Below are 17288 nucleotides of genomic sequence, written 5' to 3'. Positions count from 1 at the left end.
TCTGAAAGGATGGAGAAATACTTCTAAAAAAAAGACACATCTCTGTGAGAAGAATAATCCCATAGGAGGAAGCCACGGAGCACAAGTATACAACTTTTGTCTTTCAGAGGGAATCTGCAGTTGCAACATGATCCCTCCTTTGGAAACACAGAGCACTTAAAAGTCAAAGACATTGAAGTTAGCCAGTTTCAATCCGTCTTTCACCCTCGCCCCCCGCCTCAGCTGCCAAATTAGAACGCTCAAAAATCCCTCCAGCTCAGGCAGCCCTGCAGCTGATGCCACAGGCGCTGCTTGCAGGGTCCCCATCCGACTCGCAGCAGCAAAGGAGTACAAAAACTTTCCCAAAAGTTTGATTTTTTTTTTTTTTTTTTTACCTTGCGCAGAGCTCCCTGCGAGTTGAGATGCTCTCAGACCTCTCCAGCAGTTTGAAACGGAGGGCAGCAAAGTGCAGGAGGAAGTTTTTTGGTGCTCACCTTAAGTCAGCGTGCGCGTGTGTGTGTCTATGTTCCGAGTGTCTCTCTGTGGCTCTGGGTGGCAGAGGACCTGACTCAGGGAAGAGAGAGCCACTTTCTCACCGAGAGGAAAAGAAAAGCAACACGTCATGAGTTAAGTACGCCTCCAAGATGTCTTAATTACAGCTCAACGTGCTCCCATTCAGACCCCAGGAATGGGAGGAAAAAATAAACCCACCCACGCGGTTTCCCTCTCGCTCACACACCCACACACACCCACCCCGTCCCGGCACGCTGCCCTCTCCCTCCAGGTCCCTGCCCTCGCCCCTCAGGACCAGCCCGCCCAGATCCGCACCTAAAAAAGCCTCTCTCGACTGCAACAAGTCCTGAGCTAAAAACTACACGGGGCTTAAGGCAAAAAAAAAAAAAAAAAAAAAAAAAAAAAAAGAAAAGGGGGAGAAAAGAAAGAATTTGGTAGTGTTCCTCATGAAGAGACCATTGAATTTAGGGATTTAGGGTGTGTGGCACCCTGAGAAACATGACACTTCTGACCACTTGCCTCTGCCCGCTCCCAGCCCCCGCTCCTGATTTACCCCCCACACTCCCATTAACTCTGGGGGTGGGACCCGGGTTTCAGACGGCGAGAAAGTGATGCAGGAAAGGTCTGGGGGGGTTGTAGTGGGGTGGAAACAGCTGGACATAACAGCATCCCCTCCTGTTTTTCTTTTACCCCCAACTTCCAGTAGAATTATTAACCTAGGAAACAAACCCAGCTTCTCTTATCACACCCCAAAACCAGAACACACCTTGCTCAGAGCTCTGGCATCACCAAATCCCAGCAACTGTTGATCCCAAGACTTTCTGCAAATTCTAAACACCACCCCAGGCCAAAGTACTCCTCCAGCGTCAAAAACTTCTGTGTTGTTGTCCACTTCACATCAGGAGACACACAACCCCAAAGGAGCCTGCTAAAATCCGTGGGGTGTGTGGCTTTAACCCCCTGAATGCCACGGCAGGAAAAGCACACACGTCAAACCTCACATCTTACAACTGCAGGTGAAAGGTGGGGACACTGTTGTGACTCTAAATGTGTCTTATTTAAAAGAAAGCAACCAACTAAAACCAAATCAAACAACAGCAGTTGAAAGGAACAGGGGAAAAAAAGGCCCAGCCTTGTTGATGTACTACAGGTTGGCAAATTTGGGCTCAAATAATGTTGTTTTTGTAAAGCAGGTGTTACTTTCCTCCACTTGAGAAAAATGAAGTTCTTGATGTCTAAATCTCCCAACAGCAGTAGGAAATATATGTGGAATTCTTAACCTCTAAAATCTGATGGATTAAAAAGCGCAGGTGGTCCAGCCAACTTGATCTTCTGGATTAATTTTATCCTTTTCCCTCTCCCCCTCCCTCCCACCAGCTCTCTCTCCAATGCTAAACAGAAGAGTGTGACTGTGTCACACCCACTGCAAATCTCCAACATCATTTTCCAGCCTGGACCCTGCTAAGCTTTTATCATTGTGGGTGTCAAACTCTCAGCCTGCACCATCAAAAGAGGCTGCAGCCCATCAATCCTGCTTGATCAGGAAATGCCAGAGCCTGACACATCCTGGTGCAGAGGCACATCTGAGGGGACGTGGGTTTCACCAGCGTCACCGAGCAGGGGTCACCACTGCTGTGCCTCATCGGCGACTTCACAGCACATCCCACTGGAAGGAAAAATAAAACAAAAATAAAACAACCCCCAGGCAAATAAACAGGGCTCTGTCTACAGTCATGGAACATCCTGAGCTGGAAGGGACCCACAAGGATCATCGAGTCCACCTCCTGGCCCTGCACAGGACGCCCCAAAAATCCCTCCTGTGCCTGAGAGAAAGAAGTATCAGGGTATTAGTTTGTGGTTATTAATAAAAGTGGAAAAAAAAAAAAAAAAAAAGGCGTGCAATGCATTTCTCTGGTGTAAAATAACGAGGTGCAGGTGGCCACAGCGGAGGTATTTAGGGACCAAGGATGCTCGGACACGGCCGGGGACTGGGTCCCCATCCCCGGGGCACCGAGGTGGCTCGGGGGTCCCCCCGTGCTGGGGCACCCCGGGGGTCGGGCGGGGCTGCCCACCCGCCTTGGGGCCGGGGCCGAGGGGGTGCTCAGAGCCCCGTGTGGGGCGGCACCGGCCCCTCCCGGCCGAACAAAGGGACGTTTCTTCGGGGCAGCGGGAGCCCGGCCCGCCCGTCCGTCCCCGCCTCCCGCCCGCCGCCTCCGCCGCGGAGGAAGCGGCCTCAGATTTCAATAACAGAAGGGGCTTTGATGGGGCACGGCGAGAAAACACCTCCGGCGGCGGGGCGAGAGGGACGGGGGCGGGAGGAGCCGCGAGGCCCCGCGGGCGGGCGTGATGCGGGATGAGGGATGCGGGATGAGGGATGCGGGATGTGGGATGAAGGATGCGGGATGTGGGATGAAGGATGCGGGATGAAGGATGCGGGATGAAGGATGCGGGATGTGGGATGAGGGATGTGGGATGAGGGATGTGGGATGCGGGATGTGGGGCGGGATGTGGGATGTGGGGCGGGATGAGGGATGCGGGATGAGGGATGCGGGGTGCAGGATGAGGGATGAGAGATGCAGGATGAGGGGTGCGAGACGTGGGGCGGGATGCGGGATGAGGGAGGCTGGGCGGGATGCAGGGTGGGTTCTGGGGCGGTTTGTAGGCGGCGGGGCCTCGGCACAGCGCTCCAGGGACACCCGAGAGGGCGGGCCTGGGACGGCGTCCCCCTCCCGTTCCCATCCTCGGGGCCCTTCTCGCCTCGCTGTCCCCACCCTGTTCCTCCCCACCGTGGCGAGATGCTGCTGCGAGAGCTGGAGCCCCCCCCCAGCACAGTGAAAGTGACCCAAAATGGGCATTTTGCCGAGTTTTTTCACTGCTGTCATGTTTCATGATGTTTATTTCCCCAGGACTCCTCTTTGGGTTGTTTACTCGTTTTATTTGCAGTGGGTTTGGGCTGAGAGACTCCAGCTCATCTACACCCTGTGCTGTGGGGTTTGGGTCAGTAAGTCTTTTAGGAGCCCTGTTTTTGGTTTAGGAGCCCTCTTTTTGGTTTATTAGACACAGTAAACCAAAAGAAACAGCAAAACCGCCCCACAAAGTGAACCTGTGTGGTTTTTCACTGTGTTTTTTCCAGTTATAAGTCAGGTGCAGGTAATGAAGAGGATGAAACATCACAAAGTCTTAGCATAAAGCCTTCTGGTAAATCTTAAAATTAACTCTGGCACCCTTGGTGGTTTTAAGACCAGATAATATAGCGGTGTTGAGCTGCTGGATACCAAGGAGATGTATCTGGGGAAAGCTGATTTTTTGCTAGCTTTTCCATAGTCATCCTTCAGGCACCCACAGCTGAATATTGCTGAGCCAGATGTGGGGCTAGAGGAATGTCATTTTGGGGCAATATGTGTGTTTCCATGTATTAAGCACTAGAGAGATGTTATAGTTTTGTAGAGCAAAGGCATAGGTTTAAAATAAGATGAATTTTAATTTATAAGCTTTGTTTGATGAGATAGATACAATTCTGCAGGAATTTTGGGTTAAAACTGAAAGCTCTGCTCAGCATGACACGAGCTAGTGCACTGTCTCAGAGGAACTTGCCTGATTAGCACTCAACAGAGGTTAAAAAACCCCCCTTATTTCATACAGTTCTGACACTTTTGGGGGCCTAATCTGCATATCTTGATAGTGATGTTTCTGTATCAATCCCGTGGAGGGTTTTTTGAGTGATGTGGAGTTAACTCCAGCTGAAGAGCTGCTCCACATGCAGAGCACTGCTCCGTGCACATCCATCATCTTCGGGAGGCATTAACTAACTGTATCTATAATAGTGATCAAGGATGTTTATTGCCTTTCTTCCAAGCATAGTTTAGACTTTTTCCTTTTATTCCCCTCCCAGTATCTGACCATGAAAGGGTGCAGAGTGAAAGCTGTTTGCTTAAATCCAGCTCAGATAAGATGAACGGATATGAGGTTTGCTTTTACCTAGGAGCACTGTCACGACGGGCAACTTCACAGGCCTGCTGATTGTTATTCCTGGCAGCTCAGACCACAGCAACAACTCAAAAAATGAACATTCAGTATCATTTTATGAAAGATTTTTGAATTTTTTCTTTTTAAAATGGATGCAAAGACAGCATTCTCTGAAAAAGCAAGTGTTGTCATTCACGTTGTATTGGACTACAATGAAAAAGGGTTTTGGAAACTCCCACTGGTGCCACTTAAAACTGGCTATTATTCAGGCTTTCAGGGGAAGGATACTGGGAAAACAGCAGCTAAAGCATAATCTTCCAGATAAACCTAAAGAGCACGAGAGGAAGAGTTTCAGGGTTTTGTTTTTAACAGGTTCATCACTTGTCTGATTTTGCCTTGCTCTCCTCTTGCGTGACTTGCTTTTAAAACTCATAAAAGTCCTGCCATCATGAAATTCTTAAAAATTTTCAAATCACGCTACTTGGTGCCTGTGAGGGTTTTTTGGGGGGGCGGGGGGAGGAAAAGGAGATAAAACCATAAATGTACACAACTGATATAAAAATTAGAGTCCCTCAGTGACGCAGCGAGACGCATTTAGGATTTGTCAGAAAAATCAGGAGTTAGCAAACACTGCCAGGCACATCTTCCTGCAGGAAGATTTCTGTCCTGTGAGAGATGTATAGTCCATTTTCTCTCTGCAACTGCTTTTAGGTTCTCAGCCCTCTTTTGTTGCCAGTTGTCTTCAAGTTTCACCATCACTCTTCCTGTGGGGATCTTGCAGAGCAGTAATGGATCTGCTGCGTGATGCTGGTCCCCAGGGCACCCCAGACATCCCCTCCTTCACTCTGCCTGTGGCCACTCACCGTGAATTTCATTTGCAGGGAGGTGCTCACTCTGAATCCAGGAAAGGGGAAGGATTCAGGCAGCAGAAACCAAGCACACTTGATCCCACTGAGGAGTATGTCAGGTAAAAGCTAATAATATAATGAAAAATGTGAGTTATGCACTTCCTCTGCCTGGAAATTTCAGCAGGGTGGACACTGTGAGTCACTGGTAAGAAGCTACTGAAATCTACAGGAAAAAAAAGGCAGCAGAACATACTCTTTCTATTTATGTTTTTTTTTTTTCTGGAAACAACCCTACACATTCATGCAAATTTTTTACTGAAAAAGAATGAAAAACATAGAAGAGAAATACAAATATGGTGACAAACCAAGCAACATCCATTCAACAATTATGTAATCAAAAGAAAATATATTAAAACACCGGTTTTCCAAAGTGACTGAAAATAAAGGAAATTATTTTATGCCAGCTGAACAGCAGCTTTCCATTTGAGATTATTTATAGATCCTCAGTCTACAGTGTTTTCTCTTTCTTTTTTACAAGTTGGGCTTTTTACACTATGAGGTTGTTCAGACTGGTTGTCAGGTTTCAGTGAGAGCTCGTTAATACTCCTGGCTACATAATCTTTTCCTTTTTTCACAGTATTCTCATTTCTACTGCTTAAGAAATGGAATGCCAAAAAAAAAGTTTGCAAAAAAAATTCAGATTATCTCTCTTCTACCATCACTTTCTCTGGAGACAGATGCATGGGCTCTGTGAAAGGAATTTGCATGGTCTCCATGTAGCCTGATTGTATGAGGAGAACCATTTTCATATAAACACACTTTTGACGTAGCACTTCATCACGCAATCTTTACACAGCTCTCTCCAGAATATTCATTGATTTTTGTCTTCTGATCTGTGTTATCTCTGCCTTGCCTTGGAATTTGATTTGACTTATTAGCAAGTTGGGCTGTGTCCAGGCTTTTCTGAGAATTCTTTTGCTGTTCGTGCTGCATCTCACAAGTAGTTGGGCCTCTTCCACGCGCCAGGCTAAGTGTGTTTTCTCATCTTCTGTAAGCTCAGAAGGTTTTGCTCTTAATTATGTTTCTGTTTTCCTGATAGACCCTGGAGGCGAATTCGTGGGACAGAAGTGGAGTGTGATCAAGAAGCCAAGAAGGAAGAAAAGAAGGAAGATGAGGAGCAAGACTTTGTAATGAAGAGTGTTTAAGCAGAAGCAGGGAATTTTCTGTCACCCGCACTCAAATTAGCAAAATACTTTGCATTTTCACCGTACCTACTGCAGATCTCATGGGTGTCATGAGTGCTCCTGCTCTGCATACCCCAGAAATGAGCAAGTTTTATTCCATTAGGTAGCAGAAATCAGTTTTAGAAAGTGATAAAAGGAAAATATTGAAGGCAATCTTTGAACTGAACAAGTTCAGTAGTGGGTAAGATACTTTTAAAGGCAAACTACCAACTTCTGCTGTGTTAAACACTGATTTTTCAGATAAGTGGAAAGAAAACCATCAGTTCCTGTAAATGACTTGATTTGCTTTTACCACTCATTTTTTAAAGTTACACATATGACTGCAATGCTGGCTGAGTCTCAGAAACCACCAGTGAATGTCCACTGTAACTGCTGGAAAGTCAGGATTTCTCTGTGTGTGGGGATTGTATCATCCCACAAAGATCACAGGTAGTCTCCCACACAGATTAGGTGACGTTTTTCAATCTGTACGAGCACGACTGAATTTTGGTATTCAATATCATGAACCATGTGATTTCAGGCAATTGTGGTGCTCTCAAAATTTGAAGAGAGTCCATGGAATGGTATTTTTATGTGGAAAACTGAGCAAGTTTTTGCTCAGTGTTGGACCATCATCAACAAAATGCTGCTAAAATGACTGTGCTGCCATCTTTCAAGCCACTCAGACAGAAAAAGACACTTTTTATCACTGAACTACCAGGCAACTCAAGCCACTAGAAATAGGTTTCTTTGCTTGCTGCTGCATGTCCTCCCAAGCAGCACCAAAACTCTGAAGGCAAGATTTTGGCCAGTTTTCAAAACAACCACTGAGCAATCTGAGTGCAGCTTCTAACCAGCTGCTTGTCCCAGTGTAAAAAGAGGCAGCTCAGCTTTCCAGTGGCACATTCCCAAGCGCCTGCTTTGCAGGCAGAGGCTGTGCCAGAGGCCTTGGGTAACTGGTGTCTGGTCCTGGCTTGTGCCGGGACCAGCTCTGTGCCTTTGGGCTGGGATGGTGCTGCAGGGCTTGCAGCATTGCAGAGCACTTCTCTTGCTCTGGGTGGTGTTTTCTGAGGCATGTGGAAGTGTGGGGAGTTGTAGGTATACTCAAACAGCAGTGCCTCCAAGGATTTTAGCTTTGGAGGAGTTTGGATCGTGGACCCCACGCAGGAGGCAGTAGCCACTTGGCTGTCAGAAAGGCAGTGGACAGCAGGGCACAAAACCAGCTGGTGTGCAGAGGCAGAGCCCTCGAGGCTCACACTCTGAGGCCAGATGTCCCAGGAGTGTGTTGGACTGACTCTGTGACACACTTTTTGGTCGCTTTCTGTTAGAGTGTGGGATTGCCTGGGTTTGCGCATGTAGTCCCAGGTTTGGATGGGTGAATATTTTTGGCATTCCCACGGCATCCAAAAGGCTCAGACATCTGCATTTACAAGTTTCTGTCAGGAGGTGACCCAGGGACTCCTTTAAGAGTTACTGGCTCACCCTACCTTATTTTACAGCTTCCATGCTCTGTAAGGAGCTCTTGTATTACACTTAGCAATGTACAAACCCCGTTCCTTCTGCATGTGACTGAAACAAGAGACAGGGTTGGTGTCCCACTCATTCTGGGGAAATTATTAACACTTGCTCAGGCCTATTGAAGCAGGATTTCCAGTGTGAGTAAAGGAGCACACTGTCTAGTCCCCATTATCACTGCTCTTTTCAGCTGAATATTCTGTGTAGGTAGAGGAGGTAACATGAACCATAATGCTGTCAGTGTGTGACTGGTACACCTCTTACATCTCTGAGCGAGGCAGTTCATTATCTTTGCTTCCCAGGGGTTGTGAACAAAATTAAAATTTCTCTAAGAACAGATTCCCTGAAGGTTTAGGGTGACCTCTTTTCTCGTTTTGCATGATAGGGCCTCAAATCAAATGCAACGGTTTTCAGTTAATATATTTCATTTGTGACATTGTTGGTATTTAGGCTTAAATTCATATTCTGTCAAATCTCATTAGTTTATTTTAATAAGGATCATCTTGGTTGTAGCTCCCTGGCTTCAATTATAGCTAGGATATCTTTTAATAACCATGAGAAGCTCTGATATCAGTTCCTTATTTGAGCACTGCTTTGTGGTTTCTTATGGGACGTGCCTCAAATGAGAGGTGTTAATATTTGAAAAATATTTTAGGAGAGATGCCTCGTGAAAGGTATCACAGATCTTTTTCCATTTGCATGGCTTAAAAGGTACTTCTGATTATTGTCTTGAAGTCTACTAAGGTTTTTGCGTCCTGGATATCCAGGAATATTTTCTCCAAGGAGTTGTCATGAGCTGGTGAAAGAGAAGAACGTGACAGCCACCCATAACTGTGTTAAAGGATTGTCCTGGGGCAAAGTTTGCAGGGGCAGCAGCTCTGGGGTGGAGGTGCAGCTACAACTGGTTGAGCTGTCCTGGTGATTCCACGTCTGCTGGTGGAACTTGTGCTGCTGCTGCTGGGAATTCATGGATGGCGTGGCTCCCTACAAAGGAAGCAGTCACTTTGTCTTTTGAGTCTGTTAATACATTTTCTGCAGGGAGGCTTCTGTGGTAATAGAATGCTCCTTTTTTGACAGCAGTGTTTTTACCTGCAGGTGTGGCTTTCGTGGTGGTTTTTTTTTGAATTTGCTAGATTGAATGCTCATTATTTGAGTATATATATTGGCCAACAGAAATAATTTTACTCGTCCTCTATGCAGGGTTTCCATCAGTGTAGCTGAGGGAAAGCTGCATGCAATAATTCTCATTTCCTGTTTACTTGTTCTTGGAAAAATTGTCAAAAGGGATGAAAACCTTGTCTGACTTGTGACAAGATCCAGCGAATCACTTTTGATACAATCTCATGATCCCTATCTGGTGGAGTATTTTGAAGTGGAGTCTCTGTCAGTACAAATAAATTAAACATATGCACACATAAGATAGTGCTGCCAAGAACTTAATGAATTTAAATGGCTAGGAGTGCAGCATTTGTACACTGGGGTGCGTTCACACCATGATTTTAAATGCTGTAGACTGTTGGTTTTAATTTCTTGAGTGATTCAGTGTGGAAAATATTCATCAGGTTATAAAAATGTGTTGACTTTGATCCTTCTTTATTTTCTTTTTAGGAAGACTGAAAATCTTTGCCGTCACAGTAAGTGGAAAATCAATATAATAAGAAAATGATGATTTACCTTTTCATATGGAAATATGTCTTCTGAGCACAGTTAGAAAAAGAGTCTTAAAGAGACCAGATTCAGGGAATTTTTCCTTTTTAAATGAGGATGGTTATTTAAGAAAAACAATTTAAATGGGAGAAAAATCTTATTCACCAGTGTTGAAATTAACTTCACCTGCATAAATTCTGAGTTATAATCTATGAAACCATTCATATGAGGAGAACCAAATGCTGTTGGAATGCTGAAGTTTTACAGTTGTGAGCTGTGCCACATTACTAAAAACCAAGCCCTACACAGTAAAAGTCTTTCAGCTCAGCCCAGCTTTCCTCATACTTTTGCAATAAATGCAAAAGGTAAAACCTTAGCAGCAGGAGAATTTATCTGTTTTAAAAGGTACAATACTGCTCTGCAGAGGATCTAGAAGAAAGGAAGCAGAGTTAACACATGAAAAACGGTAAAATAAATAAATAAAAAAATAAAGGTGATGAAGCCTTGCTGGGCAAAACACAGAATGAATAGAGGGCTTCTGTCATTTGTAGAGGATGCAAATTAAAATAGCAGTTCAGGATATAACCCTGCAGAGCTCCAGCCACAGGGACCCTCACCCTGATCTATAAAGAGGATTGGAGTATTTAAAAAAGGGTTTCCTATCTTCAGAGCCCCTGCTCCTTTCAAGCTGTACCACAAACCATTCACCACAAGCGGTAGGCAAATAACTGGCTGAGCTGGGCATGAACTGCAAAAAAACTCTTAGATTTAAAGAAAACAACCCCAGCCAAACAAACAAAAAAAGTTGCTCTTATACTATTTTGTGTCAGTGAATAATGACAGTGATGTTTTCATAACATTCACAAATACATACCTAAATGCCTTCCTAAAATACCTAAAAAGCCATTTTTTAAATGCTTGTTTCGTTTGTACTTTTAAAAATAATTGCTATGTATATGTGTGTGCATGTCTTTTTTTGAACCTGACAGTATTTCTGTCCCCACCAATGAAGATTTCTGTGAAAGATGCCACAGTGAATAAAAAAACAACCCTTCTTTAGTTCTTTCTTGCATCATATACTAATTTTCAGGTGGATCTAATACTGTCTTTTTGTCCAATTATTTGTGCATTATTGGATAATACCAAGAGAGATTAAAGAATTTGTTCTTCAGTCTTCATTTGCTGTGGGAGCCTTTGTGACAAGAGAGCACCACCAAAGCAATTGGTGAAAAGAACTATCCTTCTTTCCAGCAGTGAAAAAAACTTTATGGTCACAGTAAACTCTTAGAACAAGGATGAACAGTGAGGGCAACATTGTTGTATTTTTAAGTATTTAGTGAATAATTAAAATATTACATTATTTTCTTCATGGCAGCAGATTTTTCAGCCCTGCAGACTAAGGCAGATGAGCAGTACATGGGACAGAAACTCAGTCTGAAAGAAGTAGGTTTCGAGGTATAGAATTTTATATTCTCCACATTCCTTAAACATAACAATAATCCAAAATTCTTCTGCCTCTGTTAGTCAGAATACTTGCTGATCTTGGTAGCAGCTGTCCAGTATTAGGGACTACAAAGGAAGAACCTTAATTAAAAAAAAAAAAAAAATTTAAATTCTATGTTACTACGGAAGCTCTCGATTAATTTCCATTTTAGGGAACCAGAAAATTACGTTGTTTGAAAAAGAGGTGTTTATGAGGTATTGGATGCAGCAGGATTACTGAATTTTATAGGTAGATCTGGTCCAGAGTGGTGAAAGAATTCGGCGGTTTTTGCACACATAATCTTATTTGTGTGCAATTATTCTTATAATAAGAATTTCCATGTTTTCTGTAGATTTACCTAATTATTTCTTCACTAAAAACAGATTTATACTTCTGAAGCCACTTAACTCCTTGTACAGTGTGCTGGAAGAGTTATAACATCAAATATAGAGCAAAATACATCTATTGGTGCACAATGTGATGCTGATTCACAGTAAAGTGAGAGGCAGCTGTTTCTGCTGCTAGGTGGAAAACTGAGGATCCACGACCAGTGAAATGCTCCCTGAATAGACTCAGTGGTAAGTTCTGTGATGTGATCCTTAGAGGGATAATTCAAATGCTTGAATTAGGCAACAGAAAGTCAGAATGAGGGCACTGCCTTGAGCAGGGTGGTATGAGAAGGAGACTTCGCCATCTAACAGGCATTTGACTTTGAATTTAGCTACCTACGTTTAACCTGTATTTTATTTTTGGACCTACAGCATTGACTTGGAACTTGCTTTATCACATAATCTTAAATCAAATATCCCCTGCTCGGTGGTCTTTTTAAAGGTGATGGGCAAAATGCTGTTGCCATCTTTAGGCGTGCAATGAAATAAAATGCTGTGATTTTGGTGCCACACTTTCAAGGCAGAAAGAGCAATTGGTATGGGCTGGCTACGATCAGATTAGCGTTCACATTTTTTTGTGAGACCTGCCTTTCTTCCTGGCTATGTAGGTTCACTTTCTGTAAAGGGTATTGATGCCAGTTGTCCTTGTATCACAAGAAAATGAACGTAGTGCTTTCACAGAACAAGACAAATTCAGTCTGAATAAAATTTCCAAAGTATGGCCTTAAGTGCACTTCTGAAAAAAAAATCTAACAAATTCACACCTTGGTTAAAAAAACCCCATGATATCTAATATCTTCGTGTATGAGAAAAATATTCATCCTTACAGAATCAGCTGGTCTTGAGTATGTGCTAAGAGACATTTATGGTCTACAGGTGAGAAATTAAAAGCGACTTGATTTGAAAAAGGAAAAGTGAAAGAGGTCTGGATGCTACAGCTGAAAACCAACACAGGGGCGCTGTTTTCTCAATGGAATAGCAGTCAGAAGGTGACTTTTCTTAGTGAATGGTGAGAGATACTTCTGCTGAGCAGAATTGCCTGTTCCATTTCAGCTCTGTGGGTCTCTTTGAGGGACACCAGTGGAGTGAACTCGCATGGAACAACGCACTGCGAAAAATTCCAGGGGAAGCAGGAAGCAATTGTGCATCTCTGGCTGGAAGCTGGAGGTCTGTGCTTGCAGTGAGTCAGGATTTTTGAGCGTGGAAGGGTGTAAAGGTGCAGTGTGGTGGGGAGGTCACTGAGCCAAGTCCTTGCAAGGACTCATCTTTTGCTGAGCTGCTCATGCTAACCAGCAGAAAAAGCTGTGTATGCAATTGTGGAGGCAATTCTAGTTTGGAGAGAGCTCTGCAATTAAACTTCTCCCAGCACCTGGAGCATCTCATGTCTTTTGATGGTGTGGGTGTCTGTGTGGGTGGACACCACTGCCCTGCAACAAGTGCCTGGAACACTCCTGCTGGAAATTCGAAGATGCAGTTAAAGCTCCTGCTTTATGTCCAGCAGCAAACATTAGACAATGATGTTTGAAGCTTTGCCAAGTTTGGGTGCTGACTTGGGTTCACCCAGGAGGGCATGCTGGAAACTAATAATGAGCAGCATGATGCATTTCAGCATCAGTCAGAGTGATTTTCCTACCCTTGCCTTTCCTCTGCTTTGTTCCCTTGAGCAGTTACTCCCTCTCAGGTCAGATGTTCACTTCAAATATATGTGGGTCTTTCTGGATCACCAATCTTAATCTTTCCCAGTCACTTTTCTGGCTCATTTCTCTTCTGTGCTGATTTCCCTTGAAAATATCAAGTCCTATTCTGTTACAGTGCTGAAGTTACCCCTTTTCCTCCCTACCTCCCTCTTCACCAACATTTTGTGTCCCAATTGAACAGAAGGAGCACTTCTTGTATATTGCAGTTAAAAAAAATGTGTTTAACATCTGCATGTGTTGAGGCTTTTCACAGGCATCATTCATGACCTTTTATGCAGTTCCTGGGATTCTGTTTTACAATTATTTTACAATTATTCAGAATATTTTTCACAGTGGGTCCACTTTTTTCCCCATGCTTTCACAGCTGAACTTACAACATCCACTGATTGCCTTGTGTTGTTCATCTATTTCATGGAGATAACATGGAGCTTTCAAAGTTTCCTTTTTGGCTACCCTGTATCAGTTAAAAATTATTTTTGATTGCAAATTCCATAACATATATGTCAGCAGATCTTAATTTTGATTAATAAATGTGCAGCCAGTTTTGTTAGTTTAATGGGAGAGGGTGGAAAAAGAATGAGCAGAGGCAGGGTTAAATTTGACTTCTGAGGTGGGTATTTGAGCAAAAAGTAAGTCATGGTGGATGAAGCCATAATTTGTTACATTTTTCCTGGAGGAAAAGGCTCCACTCTCCCAAAATGACTTTATTCCGTGCAAGCATTGCTTACAAAAATAAGAAAGAAATGTGGGTTAAAGTCAACAGGTGGAGATGTCAAATGCTGCTGGGGTAGAGCAACTGCTCAGATGGATTTCTCTGATTTCCTGGAGGATGTGAACCTGCATTTCCCTGATAAATGTCTCTATCTTGCTCTGGAGAGCGAGGGAAGAGGCGGGAGAAGAGCCTGCTCAGGTCTCCCACTGAAGCCCTACTGCTTTGAATAAATAATTAAGCTTTCACACCTCTCAGACGAGCGTTCTCATCACAGCTGACACAATCCCATGTCTGTTCTCACCAACTGTTTAAGTATTTTTTGGAAAAGAGAAGCATTACAGTGTCAGAACCGTCAGAACACATTGATAAGAACAGTTATACCCATGCATGCAGCACGTACAGATGTGAATCCACCTCCATTTTCCAGTTTTACTGGTCATTACTGAAAGAGACAAAATTTTCCTGACTCTTTGGTGTCTGGGTGAAACATCTGAGTGCTGGTGTTTGTTCTGGTGGGTGTTTGATTATTTGTGAAGCATGGAATGGTGACGAGAGGAGGGGCAGAGCTCCAGTTAGGGCACAGTGGTTTTGTGCCCACAGTCACAGGAGGAAGGTGAATTGGAAGAATCTTACATGACAACTTGTGGCCCAGGCTATAATTTCCAGTATTTTTCTTGGTAGCTGGACTTCAATATAGCTGTGATTTACCAGAAAATAAATACTTTGGTTTCTTTCCTTGAAACGACTTGCTGCAGCACTTTAAATGGCTCAGTTTTAGTTTTCCTCTGTAGGTAGGTACTGAAGTGACATCAGTTCAGTAATAGACCGAGCAGATCCTATGGGAGAATGACTAACCTTGAAATATTAAAAAATCAAAATATAAGCCTGTGCAATTAGACCAGGAAAGTGGAAGCCTAATGCTCTAGTGAGGGCAAATGGCATATATGAAAATATTAAACAGCTGCTGGCAGAGTGGCACTGAAATATCAGATAATGCCAGTTCTGTTCTCAGATGAATTCCAAAGGCATTTCTTCTTGGAAGCTCTCTTAACACTACTAGGAACCATCTGAATTTTTCATATACCTTGATGGGTTATAAATTAGCTGGGATCACTCTGGAGAAAGACCTCCTCACAGGGGACAAGCTCAGTGGGAACATCTGCTCGGCTGTGCCACAGTGGTCAAAGAGGCAAAGAAGGCAGTGGGTTGTATCAGGGAAAATGTGTAGAACAAAACTGAAATTTCAGTGCTGCTGTTGCATGTATAGATGCATTATCTTTACTTCTGTGCTTAATGCTTCAGGAATTCCAGAATGTCAGGGAAAATGCTGCAAGTGTACAAGCTTGGTGTCTGACTATCCTTTGTTTAGTTTTAAGGTGACAAATGACAGCTAGTTTTATTTTTATTTATAGCCTTGTTTTCATTACATAAAAATAGTGCTTAAAGCTTGAACAAGTATTAACTCTCTGAGCCGTATCATAAATAAAAGTGAGAGAAAATCTTTATATTAAGGTCATCCTGTCTTAAATAAAGATTCAAGTACAAAGCACATCATTTGAGATGTCAGAGGATTTTTCACATGAAGAGAGCTTGAAACAATGGAAAAAGTTTGAATTATTGAGTGTGTAGAGGAATTGTGGCCATAGTAGAAACAAAACTGGGAAGATGGAGCAACAGAGGGAGCTGAGACCCTTTCCTTTCCTCGGAGGAGAACTGAGGGATGCTCAGTGAAATGAAAGATGGCAAAGAGCTTTCAGGAAGGCTGAAGGTGTTAATGTCACTACTCTGCAATTCCTCCCTGAGTGTCTGGTGTTCTCAGGAGATCTCAATGTCTGCCAGAGGCTACTCCAAAATGGCATCTGCTCATGAGTCACTCTCCTTTTCTTATTATTTATTATTTTTTTTTAATTTATAAGAAGAAAAAAACCCTTATAACTGGGCAGAAAAACGCATCAATGCAAACTAAGACAGCTGGTATTTTCCTAAAATCAAAGTAGAGCTTTTGGTAAATGGTAAATGTCTTGGAAAATGTCCTAATTTCCTCTGGAGCAGGGAAATCAGGACGATCTGACGTTTGACTGATGACATTGTGGTCCACATGAAAAGGAGAGAGTCACCTCCCTTCATGCTAAAGCTCTCTGCTGTCTCCCATTTCCTGTTAACTCTTCAAAACCTGTTTAGATTTTCATGAAATACAGTTCCCCTCCTGCTGGGTTTTTTTACTGTGGCGTCTCAGAAAAAACAGGGGAGATTCAGCTTAACAAGGCTCTAGACACTATTAAAACTGGTGTCAGACCTACAGACAATGAGGAAGACTTATAGTGCTTTCCAGAATATTTGTGAGGATTATCCATCCTCAGCCATTACAAAGCTGAGCCTTACAGTATTTTGGGGTGTGGTGCGTGACGTTTTCCATTAATAAGCCCTTGTTTTGGGGCTATTTCTTAGTATATGCTTAAGTCTATAATTTAATATATGTTTTATTGTTAGCATGTTACCGGGAATTTTGTCAAGGTCCTGAAGGGAGTGATTTGAACAAAGACCCTGCTGCTGCTCAAGACCTTTCACATCACACTTAAAGATCTACTTCTACACACAGTTAATTATTTGGAATATCCATACAGTAAAATCATACAATCTTTTAGGCTGGAAAGACCTTTAAGCTCATCCAGTCCCGGCCATGTTATCAAGAATTGGTCACTGAAAGGCAATAAATATTTCAATCTGGGGCCTGTGTGGGCAAGGTGGGAAGAATAATTTTGCAGAGAACAGGTGTGGCAGAATTTTTTCCCAACATTCTGAGGACAAAAGCTAAATTTGTAAATTGTTTTTCACTACAGAGACACAGAGCATGGATGGCTCCCTTCTGTATAATCCAGGAGCACCCCATTATGGTGGGGATGGCTGCCTGAAACCAGATGAGTTTTTCACCTGGCGAGGGAGAACTTTGTTCTTTCCCTGAAATCTGTGCATCTTTGCTCTCCCAGGAGGCATTGGCAAGGATGAGGGATGGAAGCTGCACACCCCATGGGCACTGAGTCCTCCTCCTCAGCTGGTTGTGGCTTTGGAGCTTCTTCGCTGCAGGAGGAATCAAGGGCCAGACATCCAGTGCTGTTTACATGTCTGGAATGCCCTATCTTACACAAATTCCTCTCCTTGCACACATCTTGGTGGGGTGGAGGGGCAGAGCAGGTTTCTTTCTGCTGCTTGCAGAAGCCTGGTGGTTTTGGTGACTGGTTGCGAAGTCAGTGTTCTTTCTTTCTGGAAGAGCTGAACAATGCTCAGCTGGAGCTCCTCCATGGCCTCAGCTTCCCCA

General features: G+C 43.5%; 1 protein-coding gene and 2 long non-coding RNA genes across 6 annotated transcripts in view; 2 read left to right on the top strand and 1 right to left on the bottom strand.

The window, feature by feature from the left end:
* The window catches only part of HAPLN1 (hyaluronan and proteoglycan link protein 1), a 59013-nt gene extending 58340 nt beyond the window's left edge, over window positions 1-673 (bottom strand). The window contains exon 1 of one of the 2 annotated variants that reach the window (XM_048292853.1): window positions 375-673. The gene's annotated coding sequence lies outside the window, so the exon portion shown is untranslated. The remainder of the gene's footprint in view (window positions 1-374) is intronic. The other variant, XM_048292854.1, reaches the window with a different exon arrangement.
* Window positions 674-3155: 2482 nt separating this feature from the next.
* On the top strand, window positions 3156-10869 carry LOC125320506. Of its 3 annotated transcripts, none has more exons than XR_007201138.1 (3): window positions 3156-3489; window positions 3626-5425; window positions 6406-10869. It is a non-coding gene; the product is annotated as an uncharacterized LOC125320506 (long non-coding RNA). The 3 variants fall into 3 exon arrangements; XR_007201137.1 differs by having other exon boundaries at window positions 3156-3690; window positions 5340-5425; XR_007201136.1 differs by having other exon boundaries at window positions 3156-5425.
* A 195-nt stretch (window positions 10870-11064) lies between these two features.
* On the top strand, window positions 11065-15454 carry LOC125320507. The gene is made up of 3 exons (XR_007201139.1): window positions 11065-11146; window positions 11558-11752; window positions 12440-15454. It is a non-coding gene; the product is annotated as an uncharacterized LOC125320507 (long non-coding RNA).
* The last annotated feature ends 1834 nt before the right edge of the window (window positions 15455-17288 follow it).

The sequence above is a fragment of the Corvus hawaiiensis genome, chromosome Z (genome assembly GCF_020740725.1).
Source record: "Corvus hawaiiensis isolate bCorHaw1 chromosome Z, bCorHaw1.pri.cur, whole genome shotgun sequence".
In the NCBI taxonomy this organism is placed as follows: domain Eukaryota; kingdom Metazoa; phylum Chordata; class Aves; order Passeriformes; family Corvidae; genus Corvus; species Corvus hawaiiensis.
The sequence above is the reverse complement of the archived record's forward strand: the minus strand, read 5'-3'. Positions and strand labels throughout refer to the sequence as shown.